The 13571-nt window shown below is 46.3% G+C and overlaps 1 long non-coding RNA gene across 1 annotated transcript; it reads left to right on the top strand.

Moving 5' to 3' along the window:
- The first annotated feature begins 8498 nt into the window (after positions 1 to 8498).
- On the top strand, positions 8499 to 12314 carry LOC133112148 (uncharacterized). The gene is made up of 3 exons (XR_009705045.1): positions 8499 to 8661; positions 10620 to 10922; positions 11448 to 12314. It is a non-coding gene; the product is annotated as an uncharacterized LOC133112148 (long non-coding RNA).
- The last annotated feature ends 1257 nt before the right edge of the window (positions 12315 to 13571 follow it).

Raw genomic sequence — 13571 nt, 5'->3', positions numbered from 1 at the left:
CGAGGGCCACTCAGCCTGCTCCTCTCGATGGCCGCCTGTGCCCCTGGTGCTTGGTCGAACGCAGGGGGCATCCTTAACCTCTCCAGCCGCACAAACGGAACCCTGGAGTCCTGCAGAAGCTTCCGGGATTCAGCAGCACAGCTGATTGGGAAACGCAGCAAAGCAAGGGAAAAGGTGAGCATCCACCCTAATGCACCAAAGTGTCTTCTCTGCTCAAATCCTGATGAGAACAGGGTGCCTGTACCAGTTACTGATGGGCAAGTTTCCTCCATGTCTGTCTTCACCTTTAGTGTCTTCACACAGGGAAACAGTATCTGATAACTCTGGAGGGTGAAACATTCTGAAATTAATTCCACTTGCAATTTACACAGGAATTTTCACTTGAGAGCATCATGGAATGTTTCATAATTAATCTATATCCTCCACTGGACACACAATACAAATAATCAATTCAAAATATAAATCATTCTATGTAGTAGATATAGTAATATAATAGTCTCTTGGGCACCCACAGGGGGGTATGAATCAATGCTTCATATCAGAACATCTGTGCAGTGTTTGTCTGCCCACAGTCACAGGCGGTGTTTTTAGTGCAGAGCAGAGAGGGAGGGTTGAGTGTATTCTGACTGAGATGGGTCTGATGCTGCAGCCCAGCAGGTGTGGGCAGTGTAGACGGTATTTACCTGGCTGGGGAGTAATGTGCAGTGCAGGGGGGCTGCTGAAGGCGCAGGCCACGCCCTCTTCTCTCCAGCACACCCTGGCCACGCCCACATGGCTGTCCTGTCAGCAGTCAGTTGAGAAAGAAGCTGTCCACATAGCCAAACCCAAAACCCCACCCTCTCAACACTAAACCCCACCCTCTCAACACTAAACCCCCCCTCTCAACACTAAACCCCCCCATCTCAACACTAAACCCCCCCATCTCAACACTAAACCCCACCCTCTCAACACTAAACCCCACCATCTCAACACTAAACCCCCCCCATCTCAACACTAAACCCCCCCATCTCAACACTAAACCCCACCATCTCAACACTAAACCCCCCCATCTCAACACTAAACCCCCCCTCTCAACACTAAACCCCCCCATCTCAACACTAAACCCCCCCATCTCAACACTAAACCCCACCCTCTCAACACTAAACCCCACCATCTCAACACTAAACCCCCCCATCTCAACACTAAACCCCCACCCTCTCAACACTAAACCCCACCATCTCAACACTAAAACCCCACCCTCTCAACACTAAACCCCCCATCTCAACACTAAACCCCACCATCTCAACACTAAACCCCCCACATCTCAACACTAAACCCCCCATCTCAACACTAAACCCCACCATCTCAACACTAAACCCCCCACATCTCAACACTAAACCCCACCATCTCAACACTAAACCCCACCATCTCAACACTAAAACCCCACCCTCTTAACACCACAACCCCACCCTATCAACACTAAAACCCCACCCTCTGAACACCACAACCCCACCATCTCAACACTAAACCCCACCCTCTCAACACTAAACCCCACCATCTCAACACTAAACCCCCACCCTCTCAACACTAAACCACCCCATCTCAACACTAAACCCCACCATCTCAACACTAAAACCCCACCCTCTCAACACTAAAACCCCACCCTCTCAAACCCAAACTCCACCTTCTGAACACCACAACCCCACTCTCTCAACACTAAAACCCCACCCTCTCAACACTAAACCCCACCATCTCAACACTAAACCCCACCATCTCAACACTAAAACCCCCATCTCAACACTAAACCCCACCCTCTGAACACCACAACCCCACCCTCTCAACACTAAAACCCCACCCTCTCAAACCCAAACTCCACCTTCTGAACACCACAACCCCACCCTCTCAACACTAAACCCCACCATCTCAACACTAAAACCCCACCATCTCAACACTAAAACCCCCATCTCAACACTAACCCCCATCTCAACACTAAACCCCACCCTCTGAACACCACAACCCCACCCTCTCAACACTAAAACCCCACCCTCTCAAACCCAAACTCCACCCTCTGAACACCACAACCCCACCATCTCAACACTAAACCCCACCATCTCAACACTAAACCCCACCATCTCAACACTAAACCCCTCCATCTCAACACTAAACCCCACCATCTCAACACTAAACCCCTCCATCTCAACACTAAACCCCACCATCTCAACACTAAACCCCACCCTCTCAACACTAAACCCCACCATCTCAACACTAAACCCCACCATCTCAACACTAAACCCCTCCATCTCAACACTAAACCCCACCATCTCAACACTAAACCCCTCCATCTCAACACTAAACCCCACCATCTCAACACTAAACCCCACCATCTCAACACTAAAACCCCCATCTCAACACTAAACCCCACCATCTCAACACTAAACCCCTCCATCTCAACACTAAAACCCCCATCTCAACACTAAAACCCCCATCTCAACACTAAACCCCACCCTCTCAACACTAAACCCCACCCTCTCAACACTAAAACCCCCCTCTCAACATGAACATCTGCACCCTCTCAACACCAAAACCCTCATTCTGTCATTACATTCCAAACCTGGCTTTACTCAAAACAATCTGTTTCATGATCTGTAAGTCTTAAAACCAAATTCAGTGTTAAAGGGTTTTAACATAAGATGAGATGGTAGCCCCAGAGAAACATTACACTAGCCCAAAACCTAGCCCAATGTTGCCAGTTACACATAGCGAATACAATCTTGTGACCTAACTTTGAAGCCATTTCTCAAAAATATGGTTTGATCGCACTAATTTAATGGGACATAATTTCCTTGATATCTGGAGTAAAGAGAGAATTTTTGGTAGCAAAGCACATTCATAGAGCACATTTACTTATGAAAGACTCTTTATAAAGCATGCACTGGATTACAGGACTAACTAAAGCGCAGCCATGTGCTCACGCATTATTTTCCCTTTCTTGTCGCCGTGGCAGCAGCTCCCTCCCTGTCTCCATGGTGATGCAGTTACCTGGTCTTCCATGCAGCTCTGCTCCCTGGGGATAGTTGCTAGGCTGCAGGCGGTCCCTGTGGATGGCTCCTCAGAGGGAATTTGGGGTGTTGTGGGTGGATCTGCTGGGGCCCTAGACCTCCTCCCCCGCAGGGTGCCATGGAGCCGATGAGCTGCTGACGACGTCATCTCCAACCAGCTGAAGGGACTGCAGGCACACACCCAGCACTGTCCCAGCTTCACTCCCAAAAACCCCAACCCAACCACAGAGTCCTGCCCCAACCCAACCACAGAGTCCTGCCCCAACCCAACCCTGAGCCCTGCCCTAACCCAACCCTAAAGCCCTGCCCTAACCCAACCCTAAAGCCCTGCCCTAACCCAACCCTAAAGCCCTGCCCTAAGCCACTACAGTCAGGAACACCACTACCAACACAACCTACATAATAAAACAAACACTAACTAAAAACACTAAAAACTGCATATATGCCATTAAGTGCAAACAATGTGGTATAATATATGTAGGTGAAACAGGGAACACAATTAAATGTAGACTAGCACAACATATATACAACATTAGAAATCACAGAGAGACAGACACACACCTGGTGGCTCATTTCCTTCACCATGGACTTGAGGCACTAGAAATATCGGGCCTTCAAATGAACAATAATTGGACACCGGAGGAGAGACGCAGGTTTGAGAAACACTGGATTCTCAAACTTAGCACTCTATTTCCAAGAGGACTAAATCAACGCACATAGAGCACCGACACAAGAGGGACCAAATTCTTCCTACTTAAAGGCTTCAGTACTCTGAATGGCCAGTGCAAACTTTTATTTCCCAAGAGGCCCTAATATGGGACAACTTGGGAAATAAAGATTTCTTACTTACCAACCCTAAAGCCCTGCCCTAACCCAACCCTGAGCCCTGCCCTAACCCAACCCTAAAGCCCTGCCCTAACCCAACCCTGAGCCCTGCCCCAGTCTGACCCCAGAGCCCTGTCCCAACCCAACCCTAAAGCCCTGCCCTAACCCAACCCTGAGCCCTGCCTCAACCCGACCACAGAGCCCTGTCCCAACCCAACCCAAGAGCCCTGCCCCAACCCAACCCTAAAGCCCTGCCCTAACTCAACCCTGAGCCCTGCCCCAGTCTGACCCCAGAGCCCTGTCCCAACCCAACCCTAAAGCCCTGCCCCAGTCTGACCCCAGAGCCCTGTCCCAACCCAACCCAAGAGCCCTGCCCCAACCCAACCCAAGAGCCCTGCCCCAACCCAACCCAAGAGCCCTGCCCCAACCCAACCCTGAGCCCTGCCCCAACCCAACCCCAGAGCCCTGCCCCAACCCTGAGCCCTGCCCTAACCCAACCCTAAAGCCCTGCCCTAACCCAACCCTGAGCCCTGCCTCAACCCGACCAGAGCCCTGTCCCAACCCAACCCAAGAGCCCTGCCCCAACCCAACCCTGAGCCCTGCCCCAACCCTGAGCCCTGCTCCAACCTATGTGTTGACTGCTTGTTTTGCCTCATGATAAATAGAAACCGAAACACCAGCACCTGCTCATTCTTGGTGGTGAATGAACAGTAAATTAATCTGTGTACCATGTATCGCCAAGATGTAGGACTGATGACTTCCACAGCATGTGTGAGGTTACAGAGGGACTACAGCATGTGTGCGGTTACAGAGCCACTACAGCATGTGTGCGGTTACAGAGGGACTACAGCATGTGTGCGGTTACAGAGCCACTACAGCATGTGTGCGGTTACAGAGCCACTACAGCATGTGTGCGGTTACAGAGCCACTACAGCATGTGTGCGGTTACAGAGCCACTACAGCATGTGTGCGGTTACAGAGCCACTACAGCATGTGTGCGGTTACAGAGCCACTACAGCATGTGTGCGGTTACAGAGCCACTACAGCATGTGTGCGGTTACAGAGCCACTACAGCATGTGTGCGGTTACAGAGCCACTACAGCATGTGTGCGGTTACAGAGCCACTACAGCATGTGTGCGGTTACAGAGCCACTACAGCATGTGTGCGGTTACAGAGCCACTACAGCATGTGTGCGGTTACAGAGCCACTACAGCATGTGTGCGGTTACAGAGCCACTACAGCATGTGTGCGGTTACAGAGGGACTACAGCATGTGTGAGGTTACAGAGGGACTACAGCATGTGTGAGGTTACAGAGCCACTACAGCATGTGTGAGGTTACAGAGCCACTACAGCATGTGTGCGGTTACAGCGCGACTACAGCATGTGTGCGGTTACAGAGGGACTACAGCATGTGTGAGGTTACAGAGCCACTACAGCATGTGTGCGGTTACAGAGGGACTACAGCATGTGTGCGGTTACAGAGCCACTACAGCATGTGTGCGGTTACAGAGCCACTACAGCATGTGTGCGGTTACAGAGCCACTACAGCATGTGTGCGGTTACAGAGCCACTACAGCATGTGTGCGGTTACAGAGCCACTACAGCATGTGTGCGGTTACAGAGCCACTACAGCATGTGTGCGGTTACAGAGCCACTACAGCATGTGTGCGGTTACAGAGCCACTACAGCATGTGTGCGGTTACAGAGCCACTACAGCATGTGTGCGGTTACAGAGCCACTACAGCATGTGTGCGGTTACAGAGCCACTACAGCATGTGTGCGGTTACAGAGCCACTACAGCATGTGTGCGGTTACGGAATGATTGAAGCCCATTTACCTGCAGTGTATCCCTGGGGAGTTCCACGCAGTGTTAGTGCAAGATGGAAATGCAGAAAAAGCAGAGATGCAGAGGTTTTTTTCCTGTGGATGGTGTGGGAGAGAAGTGTAGGCAGATAGACTGGGAGGTAATGGCAGAGCGAGTGTAGCTTGCTGCCAGCTCACACTATTCCCTGGATATCTCATTAATATCAGGCTAAGTAAACATGCAGTTACACCCTGTTTCACTCAGTTACTAAGCGCAGCATGAATAAATAAATAAACAGTGGCACTTTAATGGATGTGCCCGCTCATTGGGATCATGGGGGTGTGGTTCCGACTGTATGACCTTCAGGCTGCCCAGAAAGGGGTACATAACACATGTTTATACTGTCATATTGTTTTTATAATATCTATTTTTGCAGTATTATGATAATCAACCTCATCAGAGTTATTGAAATGAGTAGAGATTATCATCATTGTATGAATCACTGCTTATTGCTGTAGAATGAGAGCATTGATTCTTGTCTATTCTTGTCTTCATGTACCTTTGCTAACCCTAACCCTAACTGTTTTTATTGACCCTCTTTGCACAACAGAGTTCCCTCTAATTATAATAATGATTGACTTGACTTGACCTACCATTTACCTGAACTTGTAACATAATAAAAACATTTCAATTTTTTCATTTTACCCTGAACATTTTTGCACCATTGATATTTGTATTCATTTAAAAGAGTTTACAATATAAATGTCCTTTCCTATCAATAAAAATAAATAAAATAAAAAAATAAAAAAATTGTTTTCCTTTTTTCACCCTTTGGACATCGAACTGTGATCATATCCTTTTCCATTTTCCCCTGATAAATATTTTTGACAATAAAAATGTTAAAATAAAAAGTTATTGTAAGTCAAATATGATTTCCTATCAATGTAAGTAAAACAATTATATTTTTCTTTTGCATGTGCATTATGTCTTTTTTAAAATAAGAAATAGATTATTTTCAGAGGAACACAGGATTTAAAGTGTACATTCATTTCAATAAGGTAAGTATTGCGTTGCTATATGTACTTAAAATATACCAATTATGTGTCTTGTTACTTTCTAGAAATTAATGCTCTGTAAAAGAAACTAAAATAGGTAATTACTGCCAAATTGGGAAACTGGGAAAACCACCTCTTCTTTCGTTGCAAATTAAGTTCAGGGTTAACCTATTTTTAATTTTTTTTTTTACTTCATTCTATTTTACTTAAAATGTTTTTAAATGTATGTGGAAATGTACTTTGATATTGCCTTTTCATTTTATGAGGAGAAAAGGCAGGGGGCTGTAAGGCAGGGGTCCACCACTAATGTGTTTTGTCTTCTTTTTTCTTTTTTTAAGTTTGTGTGTTATGTGCTGCCACCTGCAGTCAAATGTGTAGTAATGCTGAGGGGTGAGATTTATTCAAAATACACTCTATTGTGTCTGGGTGAATGAACACTGTCAACAGCAATATGAAATGCATACACACACACACACAAGCATGTAGCATTCGGCAGCAGGGAGCAGTATATTTCTGCCTTACAGGGTCAGTGCTCTACGTGTATTTGCCAAACTGCTCATCTTAGAAAAGGCCTCAGCTGAGGGTTGCATGTGCCATAACCGCACCTGACACCTGTTTCACTTTCACCACATCCATACAGGTGAACAGAGATTTAAAGATGGATGGTTATCGATATGTCCACATCCATACAGGTGAACAGAGATTTAAAGATGGATGGTTATCAATATGATAGGCGGCACGGATGGTGCAGTGGGTAGCACTGCCGCCTCACAGCAAGGAGGTCCTGGATTCGAATCCCCGTCGGCTGGGGCCTCTCTGTGTGGAGTTTGCATGTTCTCCCCGTGTCTGCGTGGGTTTCCTCCGGGTACTCCGGTTTCCTCCCACAGTCCAAAGACATGCACTAAATTGCCCGTAGGTATGAGTGTGTGAATGAATGGTGTGTGTGCCCTGCGATGGACTGGCGACCTGTCCAGGGTGTATTCCTGCCTTTCGCCCAATGTATGCTGGGATAGGCTCCAGCCCCCCTGCGACCCTGTTCAGGATAAGCGGGTTCAGATAATGGATGGATGGATGGATGGATGGTTATCGATATGTCCACATCCATACAGGTGAACAGAGATTTAAAGATGGACGGTTATAGATATGTCTGCTTCCTGGTTACATGTCAGTTTAGCCTCCCCTGGCGTTTCTTTGAGTGGTACAAGATGGTATGTGTCTGTCTGTCTGTGTGTGCATACCTGTCTGTTTGTGTATAAGCGCTTGCGCTTGTGTGTGTGTGTGTGTGTGTGTGTGTGTGTGTGTGTGTGTGTGTGTGTGTGTGTGTGTGTGTGTGTGTGTGTGTGTGTGTGTGTGTGTGTGTGTGTGTGTGTGTGTGTGTCAAATATTTAAAATTCAAATTTCCACATAGTCATACTGTTGATTGCGACAGGAGACACCTGCTGTCCTAATTCACGGTTTATTTAGTAAACTATATACCGCACTCTATGGCCATTCACTAGTTAGGGATTAGTAATTAGTGAATACAGAGCCATTTCGGAAACAGCCTAATTAAGAGCCAATGTTCAATCTTATCACGTGAAAATGGGACCGGGCACACGCGCGCACGAGTTTACTTACACGGCACACCATGTGGAGACACCGCAATCAATCTAACAATCAACCCAACAACCAACCGCATTAGAAACAGCGGACCCAGCGAACTATTATAGCACACATCATCAACGGTCTTCGCGCAAAGTATATTTGACCGGTGTTAACGGAGTCCTCTGGTTCACGGCAAACTATGCTACTTTTTAGACTTGCGGATGGAAAATTACTTGCGTTTACTGGTTTTGTTTTTTTTTGGGGGTTATTTTGGGGCTATTTAGCAAAAGTGTGCTCGTGGAGGAAGCGCGCGCGCTTTACGCTCGGAATGCCAGTGAAACCGCACAGTTAAGGTACTTGTGTTAGCCACCATAATGAGCTCGTCACATCAACCCCAATTTGGTAATATATTTGGCCTACGTTATAATTATAATATTGTAGTTATAGCCTAGCCTAACGTCTAGCCATGCCTATCTCTAACTATAATTGACTGTACCGTAGATATACTTTTTTCAATTCATACACCATTTTGGCTACAGGCGTTAAATGTGGGCTATTGAATGTAAGCTAGCAAAACGCAACCGTGTCACCATGTACAACTGGAAAAGCCGATGAACTATGAATTGCGGTAGTGAGGAAGTTGTGTACATTTAATGATGATATTCCATCAGTTTGTGTGCGAAATTGGTTAAAACTTAACGGTTTAAGTCGTTAAAAGGCTTCCTCCCTGGTGCACGCGCTCTGACTGGAGCGCTTCGCGGCAATCGCTCGCATGTTGCCACAAACACACACATACTGGTTTGTTTTTGCGTTATTTTTGGGGATTATTTAATTATTTTATATGTTAATTCGTGAATTTAATTAGTTTGTATGGGATTGGCGGGTTATCTTGACGCATCGTTCCCAAGACCAATGGATTTACATTCTAATGTGACAACTTCATTTTTAGAAAGACGCTTCACATGCAAAGCATTGTTTTCTTAAACGATGACTAATACTTGGTTTTGTGTATTTAGTGACTGCGGTCAACCACAGGGATATCAAGCATTACTGTTAAACATTTTCATTTGCGTGTGTGCTGTGTAATTTTCTGTCCTTTTGCCAAAGGAGGCCAGGGTTGCACCGTTTACTACAGATTTTGACTGGCTAATTCATTGGTGTACTGTAAACTGTTACTTGTCCAGGGACAACAGATTATATTTAGCCAAATATTAACCAGGTTACAGATGGTTTCAGGCTTCTGTGCGATGTCCCTCTCATTAATTAAAAATAAATAATTGTAATCTGAAACTACGATATCTGCGCATTACAAGAGGTTTTGATACTGAGCTTTTCAAGGTTAAAATGCTTTTATAACTATTTATTTAATCAAATTTAGACCAATCCGTGTGTTTAATGGGCTGGCAGAAGTAGCCTTTCCAGTCCTCCATCTGAAGTCAGAAATGTACAGTACCGTGTAAATGTCTTAGGCACCTGTATAACATTCTATACAGATAAGATTCTTTAAAAGATAATTCAATGAAGGGTCCTAAATAAATACACTATACATTTTACATTACATTTTAGTAATTTGGCTGAATAGTTCAAAACTGAATCAAATATTTTTGGTGACCACCCTTCAGAGTTAACTGCGTCAGTTCTCTGGGATAGCCAATGCTGTCCTGCAGTTCTGTAAGACTATCAGCAGGGAGGTTGTTCCAAGCATGTTGGAGAACTTGCCACAGCTCTTCTGCAGACTTTGGTTGGCTCCTTGCTTCTGATCTGACCGCCTTGATCAAGTTATGTAAATAGTCAATTGCTTACATTAATGTTTAATTCCATACAAAAATATCTCAAATTAAATCTTTTGGAAATGAATATTTGGAAATCTCTAATGTGTTATTCTAAAACACAAACAAATAAACATGTGTCTAGGGTGCCTAAGACTTTTGTGCAGTACTGTATATAAAAATTAAATGAGATTTTCATGTTCATAAATTCAGAAAATGTATACATATCGGTCTTGTGGCTTAGCACTTTAAATATAAAGTGGGTTGTAACCACTTTAAATGTGGGTTGTAACAGAGGGATTTTTTGTTGACTGAGGGAGAATTAAAACTGGTGTGTGGAATGCTACAAAAACACTCCTGTCATTTTCCTTTGTCTTAATTGAAAGAGGCAGATCTGCTCGGATGGCTCAAAGTGTAGAATGTGTGTCTGTTAGTTTTTGTAGTGCTATGAGGTTGATCTTTAACGGGCTGTGTAATGGTGCTCTAAACAAGTCGCTGGGCTTGGAATAAATGTCTGAATCTTTGTTCTTTGTCCTCAATAGTTTGTCCATGCCTGTGTCCTGTGCAGAAGCGTATGGACTCAGAGGAGCTGTGAGAAGGCTGTGGACTGGATCACACAAGTGGCTGTACCTCAGGAAGGCCAAGCAGGACCTGGTTCTGTGCCTTGTGCGCCTTTATCAGGTTCTGCAGGGTCCCATCCTCCTGGTCCTGCAGCTTGTGGATGTGGGAGGAGGCATGCAAGGTTAGGAATTCCTAGAATATGGTGATAAGGCACATCGATTTGGCAAAGGAGATCGGAGGGGCCAAAGAGAACAGCATCGGCACAGCTAGGGCTGGACCAATGAGTAAGTAATGCTTTTCTCATCCCTCAGACAAAATTTTACATGTTCGTTTCCAGGGTTTTTAGTAAGGTGCCAAGGCGACATTGTACAGAAATTGTTCTTCACAATTGGTATGAGCAGAACATGGTGCCCGGTAACCTTCTCAATTGTCACTATGTTCCTAGATGCCCTACTCTAGGCCTTTGTCGGGCCCTTTCCCATCACCACACATTTCAAATGTTCAACTGATAGCTGTACTTGCACTACATGACAGTAGCACTCTTATTTCCAACTTCATGGAATAATGCACAGGCAACTGCCTACAGCTACATTACAAAGACAGAACTGCTTATTGGTACCCCAGGCACACATCCCATAAATCGACCTGCATCAAAACTCAAGTGCTTTCAGTGTCTTGGACTCACCTTCCACAATAGGGACATGCTACTGACATCAATAAATGCTGGCAGAAAAGACTAATTGGAAAATTACAAGCGCTTTGTTTCCCCCATTTTTGGTTGTTCATCTACATCCCTGTGGACTCTGCAGAAAGACCAAGCTGAGGACCTACAACTACCTCAAAGGTTTGCAACTACCTTCAGGCCCAGCAGGCTGAGGATGCTGATACTGAGAAGCAACAGAAGGTGCATGACTACATTTGGTATGAGGTGGCTGGAGAGTGGCTTTTCTGTTCAGTGAAATCCAGTCTGGAAGCATTTTTGCTGCCCACTCTGACAGTGAGTGTGAAGAGGATAACATGCCACACATGATTGGGTACAGAGGGTGGCGAAGGGTGGTGTCCCTGTGTAAGCCAAGGCCTGGTGCTGTTGTATGGTCCTCTGACCCCTTCCAATGTACAAACTCCCAGTATCTGCAGTGGAACCAGTAGACAAGAACATCAGGGGCAAAACTCCAAAGATGGTTAAGAGCTTTCCCAAGCCTCAGTAAAATTGACTTGCAGCCCGGGAGGAGAACAGCGGCTGCCAGAGGAGAGACTGCATAATGTAACACAAAAAAGCGATGGATCCTCCTGCTCTGGGACTGTAAGGCCAGCAGCCATCAAGGTTCATATAAATTGCAGTTGATGATGGGGGACTTCTCCAGCATGGTTGCAGAGTGGATTCCTATTCAAACTGATGCAGTGCACGTAGTGTGCAATGATGAATGGTTCACTGGGAGTGGCCGGCCTGTAGCGTAGTGGTTAAGGTAAATGACTGGGACCCGCAAGGTTGGTTGTTCAAATCCTGGTGTAGCCACAATAAGATCCGCACAGCCGTTGGGCCCTTGAGCAAGGCCCTTAACCCTGCATTGCTCCAGGGGAAGATTGTCTCCTGCTAATCAACTGTATGTCACTCTGGATAAGAGCGTCTGCCAAATGCCAATGTAATGAGTGAGAATTGATTCTAACCCTTTAAGAGCCAGTCAGCAGTGGCAGTAAAACAGTATTACCATTCTGCATACTTATTATTCTTCTGGATACTTGCCCTTTTTGTCTGAATTTCTGCAGTGAAAACGGCTCACATAAAATTCAAGGCATTCTTATGTTTGTTTTACAAAGTAGGCAGTAGAAACTCATTGGCAGACAACAATTTTATAACCCTAAAGCTATACTACTTGTGCTAAACTTTGGTGTGTTGATTTGCGACTAAGCTGTATGTCGCTGTATATCAGGTGTACAGTAACTCTCAATCTCCAAGTTGGATTTCTGGCGGGGTTCCAGGTTTTGTGAGTAATTAATGAGCGGGATCCAGATTTCTGCTGCCGGAAGGTGGTTTGTCATCCTCAGCATGGTCTGCAGCTGTTTGATTGCTGTCTTTAGGGCAATCAATCCTTTAATCCTTGTTAATTCCAGCAGACAGGATGACTCTGGAATTTTCTTCTGTTTTCTCCAGAAGTCCTGCAATGTGGTAAAATGTTGCTCTCTGGTAGCTGTCAATCTGGAGGTCCCTCCTGGAGTGGGACTGGACCCTAAAGAGGTCCATTTCTGGGTCTGGGGCTGGCTTAGGGGATGGGATTAGTATTGGGGTTAGGAGCTGGGTGGGGGTTATGGGTGGGGGTTATGGGTGGGGCCAGGGTCAGGGGTTGGGGTCAGGGTCAGGGTCAGGGGTAGGGGTAGGGTTAGGGATGCGGTCCAGTGTAGGGGTCGGGGTGCGGTTAGAATTAGGAGGTGGGACCAGAGTGGTCATGGTCCCGTCTGTGTCTGGGTTTTTGGGGCCTTTGCGGAAGTGGTTCCGGTGTCCAGTCCCTGTGGTTTTTTTGGGGTTCCACGGGTCCTTCTCCGGTTCTGTGCTGGAGCTCGGTGGGGGTTCGGAGCGCTGTTCCTGGGGGTGCATGCTTGCCTCAGTGTCTGCCACTCCCTCTGGTACTGGTCCTGGTTCCGGGGTGTAGTGTGTGTGATTCTATCCGCTGTGGGTGGGGGTGGTGGAGGATTCACTAGAGCAGTGAATCTGTTGCTGGTGGAGACTGGAGTTGTGTGGCTTCCAGTTCTCAAAATTGGGGCCACTATTTCCTGAGTAATGTCCAGGGTGGTCAGGTATAATCTTTGGCCAAACTTCTTTTTGACCCATCTGGCCGCCACCTGGAACGCCTCCAGCCAGTTTGTCTGCTGGATTCTCTCAAGCTTTTTAGAGTTGTTCCAGAATCTTCAGGTAGTTTTCCTCCAGGATCTGCAAG

This window comes from Conger conger, chromosome 15 (assembly GCF_963514075.1).
Source record: "Conger conger chromosome 15, fConCon1.1, whole genome shotgun sequence".
Taxonomy (NCBI): Eukaryota; Metazoa; Chordata; class Actinopteri; order Anguilliformes; family Congridae; genus Conger; species Conger conger.
The sequence above is the reverse complement of the archived record's forward strand: the minus strand, read 5'-3'. Positions and strand labels throughout refer to the sequence as shown.